Source organism: Xiphophorus maculatus, unplaced genomic scaffold, assembly GCF_002775205.1.
Source record: "Xiphophorus maculatus strain JP 163 A unplaced genomic scaffold, X_maculatus-5.0-male Unplaced_Scaffold_82, whole genome shotgun sequence".
In the NCBI taxonomy this organism is placed as follows: domain Eukaryota; kingdom Metazoa; phylum Chordata; class Actinopteri; order Cyprinodontiformes; family Poeciliidae; genus Xiphophorus; species Xiphophorus maculatus.
The window spans coordinates 144,404-154,005 of NW_019369752.1; the positions used below are offsets into that span (position 1 = coordinate 144,404).

The following is a 9,602-nucleotide window of genomic DNA, read 5'->3' on the forward strand; positions in this document are numbered from 1 at the left end:
ACAAGTAATTTTTCAGCAAGATAAAGAGCTTATTTTACATCAATAATTCCTAAATATTGGTGAAAAAGTTCTAGTTTCACTGGCAGATTATGAAACTTTTGACAAGACATATTTCCCATATTTTAAATTAAATAATCTGCCAGAGAAACTTGTTCTTTTTCATCAATATTAAGGAATTATTGACTTAAAACAAGCTCACATATCTTGCTGAAAAGTTACTTGTAAACACATTTTGTCTTATTCCAAGTATATGTAGCGTAGTTGATTCTGCGTTGTGTCTTGTAGAAGAGTGACCACAGTCAGACCACAGCTGATTGGAAAGCACTTTTAATGATCCTGCACTCAAATGGCAGAAAATAGTAATCAAGAACAGGCTTTTCTTTTCACAGTGTTCCACAGCGCCTTCTCCCACGGGATCCGAACAGAAAGAGCCGCGTGTGACTTGTGTAAAGTAACACATTTACCTTGCAAAATAAAAACAATTGCAACACTAATTAATAACTAAGCCCAAACATGGACATAATAATCTTAAACAGTACATGAATAAGAAAAGAAATAATTAAACAGAATAATTAAACCAAATAATCCCACCAAAAATAATAATGAAACATCACATACCTGCATTCAAATGGCAGAAAATAGTAATCAAGAACAGGCTTTTCTTTTCACAGTGTTCCACAGCGCCTGTTTAATCATGAACAATACTATTTTCAGCACATAGATGAAGCAATGCTTCATGTATCAGAAGAGCAGCTAGATAACTGCTAACTGCAGGTTAAGTGCTTCAACACCCATTGTTTTACAAAAACAGTAGTAAAACTAACACTTATTACCCTTAAAATACACTTATTAAACACAAAAAGCAAAACTTCATACCTTCTCCCACGGGATCCGAACAGAAAGAGCGCGACGGAAAGCGTGGGAAAACCTTTCACAGATTATAATGGTATGACCCGATAACTTTTCTTTTCAAATTTCGAACTGATACTTTAAACAACAATCTATGAACTCAATATGTTAAACATTAAAGGTAATAATTCACAGTTTTGTTCACAACATATTAAATTTGAATGAAGATAATAATTTTGGGACAGGAAGTTACCCACTGTTTTGAAATGGATTGGTCGTCTTTTCAAAATAAAAGCTGTCAGTGCTCACATAATTTCCTACTGGAATAGCTTCTCACTTTACAATCTAGTGTAATAACATCACACTGCTACATGTATTAAGATATTCATACATTTTTGAACTGTGGCGTCTATCAGCTTAAGAAATTCCCAACAATGGAAAAATGTATTCCCAGTTGTCACCAGTAGCAGTTAGAAGGATATAAATAAACATGAAATAATAGATTTATCGTTGCTTTTTGTATTTATTGTTGTCTGGTATTAAGATTAGTTTGATTTCCTGGAATAAAAAGCAAAAACAGAAGAAACCTGTTTTTAACAGCGCTACCTGTCTGCTGCCACTAGAGGGCAGAAGAGAATCTGTTTGTCTCTGCAGACATGGTTGGTTAGCAGAAAGATTTCCAATAAGTTTGGGCTAATAAAGTGCGAAACAACTGTTCCATCAAGAAAAATACTGAAGTCGCAACCTGCTAATATCAACACAAATTAAAAAGAAAAATGTGTTTAGTGCAATTTATTAGCAAGAAATTATAAAACTTCTGCACACACACACACACCCACGAGTCACTGTCGGTCGGTTTAAATTAAATATCTGAGCTCGTATTTGTTCCACCATTAGGAGCCCACAAAGCATGTTCTGGTTCTGAGTGGTGTGAGTGTTTCCAACTCCCGAGGGTAGTAATTCAGTATTCAGTATTCATTACACACACACACACACCCACGCATGCACGCACACACACACACACACACACACACACACACACACACACACACACACACACACACACACAAGCCCACTTTCTCACAATTCTCCTTACTTTAGTAGAAAACTGCGAGAAAGCAGAAAGTGTTCATGCAACTGTTGACAGGAATCTTTTCTGTTCCTGTGGACAAACTCCACCCACACTGAGTGACACTCAGCAGAAATGGAGGAAAATATAAATACTTTCTGTATGACTCATTTATATTGACTTTAATCAGCGGGTCAATTTGACCCAGAACAGTATGTAAGTATCAAATTCAATTATAAAAATCACCCATTGAAAAAAAAAAAGTGTAATATAAAATTTTTTACCAAAGATCAATTTCAAGGAAATTATAGTTTTTTTGCCTCTGGTTTTTTTTCAGTGGACATTAAAAATGTAAATTCCATTTTTTATGTCCAAATGAATAAATGAGCAGGTTGTTGTTATTGATCCTTAATATCTGAGAAATAAAAAACATCATTGCACAAATATTGATTGAAATGGTTAGTATTGGAGTTAATAATCAGATACAAAAATGTTTTGGAGGAATCTTTGGGTTTCTGACAATATTGCATGATTAAACACTCCACAGGTCAAACTGACCCACGAACATTTTTGCTGTACCCTCGAAATGAACATAACAGGAGGGTTAAAGTCAAAAAGCTGCACATTACTTAACATATTTAAAATCCTCCTTACTTATTCCGTAAGATCACCGTTTTTAACTGAAAAAGTTGTTTTGGTTCATATTTTACTCTAAATAGATTGGTTTTTTTTACAGTTTCTACCCAATGTTGAAGCAGTTTCTTTTGTCAGATTGTAAAATGATGTGCATTTCAAGAGCTAAAATCTTTATTCTTAGTGTGGCCTACGTGTATCTGGTGGCTTCTCTTGGTGCAGGAATGAACGACTAGGAGCTCAATCTGGCATCAGTAGTTTTCTTTATTTCATACCTGCATTTCACACATGGGCACCGAGGTAAAGTCAGTCTCTGGCATGAAAGAAACTCCTCGACAGTGATCCTCATGGCTCTGAGGATTACCCATAATACAGTAACCAAAATAAAATAATTGAAAATTACAGTGATCGTATAGTGGATTTGGTTTACATCAACAGAACAACCAGTGAGTGTCCTTTTTAAAGAAAGTAACACAATTAATTAAAATGCTCTGAAAATAAAATAAAATGCTGACATTTAATTTACTAGATGCCATTTTTATATTTTAGCTTATACGAAGTTGCATCTTGAAACAATGCAAAAACATTAACCATATCTATATAAAACTATTAATATAAAACTGCCTTATATTAGCCATCTGCTACAGAGATTTAGTAAAACATACCTGCATTTCACACATGGGCACCGAGGTAAAGTCAGTCTCTGGCATGAAAGAAACTCCTGCAAGGAGGAGCCAGAATGTTACCGTGGGAAATTCCCGCCACACTTTCTCACGAACTAAACATTTCTATAACGCAACAAAAACAATATAATAGCAAAGCTAACATAACATGGATTAAACATATTTCAATAATATGCAAAAACGAAAACCATAAACATATTTTATAAATAATATTTCTTTATCACATCGCAGAGACACGTTACCTCGACAGTGATCCTCGTGGCTCTGAGGATTACCCATAATGCCCCGCTCTTTCTAGGGTGAATGCAATACCCCGTTTTACCAGCAGATGGTGCATTTTAGTAGGATTTAACCTGAACCATTTTAACTATGTTACATTAGTACGACTATGAAATGAAATGACCACAGCCAGAAACTTCAATATATTTCACTTGGATATCACAATCTCAGGCGCAGCGCGATTTGAACCGTTAGGAGCCTCCGGCGCGTCCGACAAATAGGCCGGCAACAGAAAACAACCGCTAGAGTGATTTTGACAGGTCTGACGTGTCTGACGTGTCCTCAACGCGCTTCCACGTAGACTTTGAATGTAAACCAGTCGCCTGAAACGCTAGGTGTAGAGCAAAATGTCAAGCATCTACTTTTAGAGCGCAAATTCTGGAGGAAAATACAAAAACTAACCCAATTTTGGTCATAAATTCTGAGAAACTGCAGAGGTGATAAAATGTTATGCATAAATCACCATTTTACAGAGAATAATAGTTATTAAAAAGTTTTAAAACAGATGATTCATCTGTCATGATAGATAACTATGTTCAGACCCACATGCAGAACACAATACAGGAGAGGTATATACGGTAACAATTGGTTTATTATAACACGGCAAGCGAAGGTAGTGGAAGCTCTGGTCTGGTCCAGGGAGGAAACGGGTTCACGGAGCGATTGGCTCTCTAAAGAGGCAGAGCAGAATGGTGAGTTCAGGGTTGTCGGAAACGGGAAGGTCATAGAACAAAGTAAAAGGAGCTTACTTGTGGTTCGAGGGTACGAGGTCTAGGAGAGTTTACTGAAAGGTTCCTAGTCTTAGTCTCTTAAGGGGTCCAGGTGGTCCGGTGCTTGACGGGTGGTGTCCAGGAGGGAAACAGAGGACTGCGTCGGAGGGCGGACAGGTAGGCTCGGGCTAACTTGTAGTCAGACGGAGGAGGTCAGTCTGGGAACTCGGGCAACCAGTGGGTAAGACCCACGGCGTCACGAGGGGAATCTCGACCAGAGAAACAGACAGGATCTGTAAAGGCTTCTCCGGGCTTCACCAGGAAAAAACCTGAAGGCAAAAACAACAGGGAAAGTTACTAAAGGCTTCAGAACAACGAGGAAAGATCAGAGGCAAGCTCTAGGAGGCTCAGAGGTACCGTTACTGGCTAACACTCGGGCGCTGAAGGACTGGCAGAAGCCTCCTTTAGTACACGCCGCTGATGAGTTGATCAGGTTCAGGTGTGCTTGATGACGGTCTACACACACACTCCAGTCAGGTGAGTATGGCGCCATCTGTCGTAAAAGGTGAGTGTATGCACAGAAAAACCCACAAAGAAGAACCAAAGGACCCCGAACCATAACATCATCCATACAACGTGCATGTATTTTTCTAATATTTGCTACAAAATAATCACTAAAAAATATTCTCACTAAGTTTTCTGGCATTAAGTAAATTTAATTTATTTTGGTAACTATAACTGATCTAAAACAAGAAAAGTGTACTTAAGACAAAAAGGGAAAAAATGTATTTTTATTTGGAAAATATATAAATATGTGGTCTGAATTGTAAAAAGAACAAAGAATAAACATCAGAATGTCAAAATAAGAAAACTAACTTACAAGTAAGTTTTCAGCAAGAAACAGGAGCTTGTTTTCAGTTAATAATTCCTTAATATTGACAAAAAGTATCAGGTTATTTCACTTATTACATGGAAAATATCTTGTTATAAGTGAAATAATCAGCCAGAGGAGCAAGTCTATATATTTTATTAGTATTAACAAATAATCTGCTTGTTGAAAAGTTACTTGTAAGTTAGTTTTGTCTTAATTAAAGTGTACTGAAATATTTGCACTAGAAGCTAAACCAAAAATACTTGGTAATATTTTGTGTTTTTGCTTTCATTACATGAGTAAAGTACGCAATACTCTGTGCAATGAATAACATATTCTATTTTTTTAAAGCATACAACAAAGGCCTGCTGTAGAATGTCCTATCGTCTTATGACCAGTTTTCTTCCTAGAACTTTTATTCTGGAAGTAAAATCCCTGATTTTGCACGTTGCAAAGCGATTACACGATGATTTGTCAAGGTAAGCAGCTTCAAAAGCTCTCTGTCACAAGGTCTCTGCGAACACATCCTCTGGTCATGTTTGGGATAATGATAATACAGTTTCAATGAAGGAGGCGTCTCTTACCAACATCCCCTGCAGCCTTCTGCAGATTTATTACAAGAGTCCTGTGACTTCTCAAGAAGCAACATCAATGCAGTGCTTACGTGATAAATTCCCTCAGCTCCCAAAAAAAAAAAGATGAAAGACAACTGTGAGTTATTCACTTGAGTTTCAGAATATGACAGGTGAAGTTTGAAATCACAGCAACACAAAAAAATTCTCTTTTTACATCAGTAGTATTGCTACTGTTTCAGGTGAGCAGAACTGGTCCGGGGAATGCAAACACACAGCAGAGGTAGATCTGCAGCCGAACCTGCTGCACAACAACATCAGGCTGAGAAGATTTATGGATGGATTAGTGATGTATGCATGTATTTCAGTGAATACTAAGAGAAAAAGATACAAAAATGGCTTTATTTTAATCTGAAATAATAAAAAAAGAAGAGTTCTGACTAGTTTATAGGAAATAATTATTAGATTTTTGTTGAGGTTCTGACTAAAGGAAACATTTTTGTTTATGGATTTTAACTGATTCAAAACAGAAAATATTACTTATTGTTCTTGTGCAGCTTCTAGTGCAAATATTTTAATATTACAAGTAACTTTTTAGCAACTTTGAAGAGCTTATTTTAGCTCAATAAATCCTGAATATTAATGAAAAAGTATTGATTACACTGGCAGATTATTTCACTGATAATAGGGGAAAAAATGTCTGGTTATAAGTGAAATTAAAGCTGCAAGCAGCCTCGGGCGGCCCTCGCAGCAAGCGCCGCTCCGGCCTATTGGCCACCGCGGGGGTTCCAGCCACCGCAGAAGCTCTCGCACGTTTTCCAGAGCCGCAGCCAACTCCCCACCGCAGAAGCTCTGCCGCAGTTTCCAGCACCGCCGCCCGCTAGCCGCCGCAGAAGCTGTCGCGCATTTTCCCCGCCCGTCCACCGGGCGACACGCGTGAATGCGTTCGGCGGCGCTCCCCGACGACTGTCAAAGAATCTGGTGCAGATCGGTCGATGCGTCGAGGAGATACGGCCGATGTATTACCTTAGGGGGCGCAGTGGAGTCAAATTACATCTCAAACCCGTCGGGCTCTTTAGAGCAGAACAAAGGTCATACATATCCAGTTTGGCGCCAATCGGATGATCCATGTGTGAATTAGAGCCAAACGTATGTATATGGCGAGGGACTGATATTCGCCGTTTGGCCACACCCACACGGTTCAGCCAGCAGCGAGCATTGACAGAGTTTATCATCCGAATCATCTTGATTAGGTCAAGAGAGCCATAAACAGAGCTTTCCAAGGAAAAAAAAGACACTTCCTGTTCTGAGGGGGCGGGGCTTAGATGACGTCATAATATGATGACATAGGGTCGTCAGGGATCCCGCCAGGGTCACTCGTGCAAAGTTTGGTGCAGAAGCTATCGACCGTTCACAGTAGAATTACAAATTTTTAATTTTTCCTACATAACAAAATTGAACTCTGTCATTCCGTAGGGCAATGCTGCCCTCTGGTGTTGAATTACTGAAATAATGAAACTATTTCAGTAATTTCAGTAATTCGACACCAGAGGGCAGCATTGCCCTACGGAATGACAAAGGATCCCCTTTGTAATTACATATTACACGGTCGATCACAGGGGAACTTTGAGCCCTGCTAACTCCCCTTCAACATGCTCCAAAACTCACCAATTTGATAACTTTAAATCAAACATGCCTTATGATCAGACTGACCGAGTTTGAAGCCGATCAATCGAAATCCCTAGGAGGAGTTCGATCAAATGCAAAGGCTGTAAACGTCAAAATCGAGGTCAAATGAACTTCAATCTAAAATGGCCGACTTCCTGTTGGGTTTAGAGCATGGCTCTAAGAGACTTTTTTGTACGTCCTGACAAGATACACATGTGTACCAAGTTTCGTAATTCTAAGTCAAAGCATGTCTTGGGGCTGATTTTTTAAAATATTCTATGGGGCAATGTAGAAAAATTAGGCCACGCCCACCAAATATCGCTATGGATTCCTGTTCGGGGATGGATAAGGATCCATCCTAGTGAGTTTGGAGCAGCTCACCTCGAAACTGTGGAATTCATAGCCAAACGAAATTCGATGGCGTTCGCAACGCCGCTACGCCCACCTGCTTCATCGCAGCCGGTCGGGGTTGGAATCCACAACACACCAACATGTCTTCTGTCTCTGGACACAGTTTCATGTTGATTAGGTCAAAGGGCTAAGATAGCGACCGTTCACAGTAAAACATTACACTTCCTGCTCTCAGGGGGCGTGGCCTACATAAAAAAAAAATTTCACTGCAGAGTATTTTAGGACACCCGATGTCGATCAATCACTGAAAGTTTGGTCCCTCTATGTGTTTTTGTATAGGAAATATAAGAGGTTTTTGTTTCATGGCGTGTAGGTGAACTTTGACCCCTGCTAACCCCCCTTCAACATGCTCCAAAACTCACCAATTTGATAACTTTAAATCAGACATGCCTTATGATCAGACTGACCGAGTTTGAAGCCGATCAATCGAAATCCCTAGGAGGAGTTCGATCAAATGCGAAGGCTGTAAACGTCAAACTCGAGGTAAAAAATGGACCTTCAATACAAAATGGCCGACTTCCTGTGATATTTGCACTATGACATTACATGTAAATTCTGAGCGTCTTAGTGAGCTCTACAACTGTACCGAATTTCAAGTCTCTACGATGAAGTAAGTGAATAGCAATGGGTCTGTTGAAAATTGCTAGTTGCCGCCGTTGAGCAATTTTTTTTGCGATTTTTGCGGCGACCTTAAAATTCAAAATTTTTAAACCGCCTAGTCGCTTCCGCCAAGTTTGGTGCGTTTTTGAATATGATAAAGCCCCCAAAAAGGCACCTCTTTGGGGGGTAAGAATAATAAGAATAATTAAAGCTGCAAGCAGCCTCGGGCGGCCCTCGCAGCAAGCGCCGCTCCGGCCTATTGGCCACCGCGGGGGTTCCAGCCACCGCAGAAGGTCTCGCACGATTTCCAGAGCCGCAGCCAACTCCCGACCGCAGAAGCTCCGCCGCAGTTTTCAGCACCGCCGCCCGCTAGCCACCGCAGAAGCTGTCGCGCATTTTCCCCGCCCGTCCACCAGGCGACACGCGTGAATGCGTTCGGCAGCGCTCCCCGACGACTGTCAAAAAATCTGGTGCAGATCGGTCGATGCGTCGAGGAGATACAGCCCATGTATTAACTTAGGGGGCGCAGTGGAGCCAAATTACATTTCAAACCCGTCGGGCTCTTTAGAGGTGAACAAAGGTCATACATATCCAGTTTGGCGCCAATCGGATGATCTATGCCTGAATAAGAGCCAAACGTATGTATATGGCGAGGGACTGATATTCGCCATTTGGCCACGCCCACACGGTTCAGCCAGCAGCGAGCATTGACAGAGTTTATCATCCGAATCATCTTGATTAGGTCAAGAGAGCCATAAACAGAGCTTTCCAAGTAAAAAAATAGCACTTCCTGTTCCGAGGGGGCGGGGCCTAAGTGATGTCATCATTTGACCATTGGATATTATTGGACACTCGATTATGATCAATCACTGAACGTTTGGTGCCTCTGTGAGTTTTTGTGTTAGAATTACTAATTATTTAATTTTTTCCTCCATTACAACATTGAACTGTCATTCCGTAGGGCAATGCTGCCCTCTGGTGTCGAATTACTGAAATAATGAAACTATTTCAGTGGGCAGCAGAGGGCAGCATTGCCCTACAAACAACGAACATGGACTGTTTATTATGTAATTACACAGAAGATCTCTCTAATTCATTCTGAGGGGGCGGGGCTTAGATGACGTCATAATATGATGACATAGCATTGTCAGGCATCAGACCAGGATGTGTCAGGCCAAGTTTGGTGCAGCTCGGTCGAAACATGTGGAATCTAGAAGCAAACGTATGGCATCGGCGTTACAGGTCACTTCGCCACGC

The 9,602-nt window shown here is 40.3% G+C and overlaps 1 long non-coding RNA gene across 1 annotated transcript; it reads right to left on the bottom strand.

The window, feature by feature from the left end:
• Nucleotides 1-258: 258 nt before the first annotated feature.
• On the bottom strand, nucleotides 259-903 carry LOC111607823. Its single transcript, XR_002752437.1, has 3 exons — nucleotides 877-903; nucleotides 619-684; nucleotides 259-336 (listed from the first exon to the last, which is right to left on the bottom strand). It is a non-coding gene; the product is annotated as an uncharacterized LOC111607823 (long non-coding RNA).
• Between the last annotated feature and the right edge of the window lie 8,699 nt (nucleotides 904-9,602).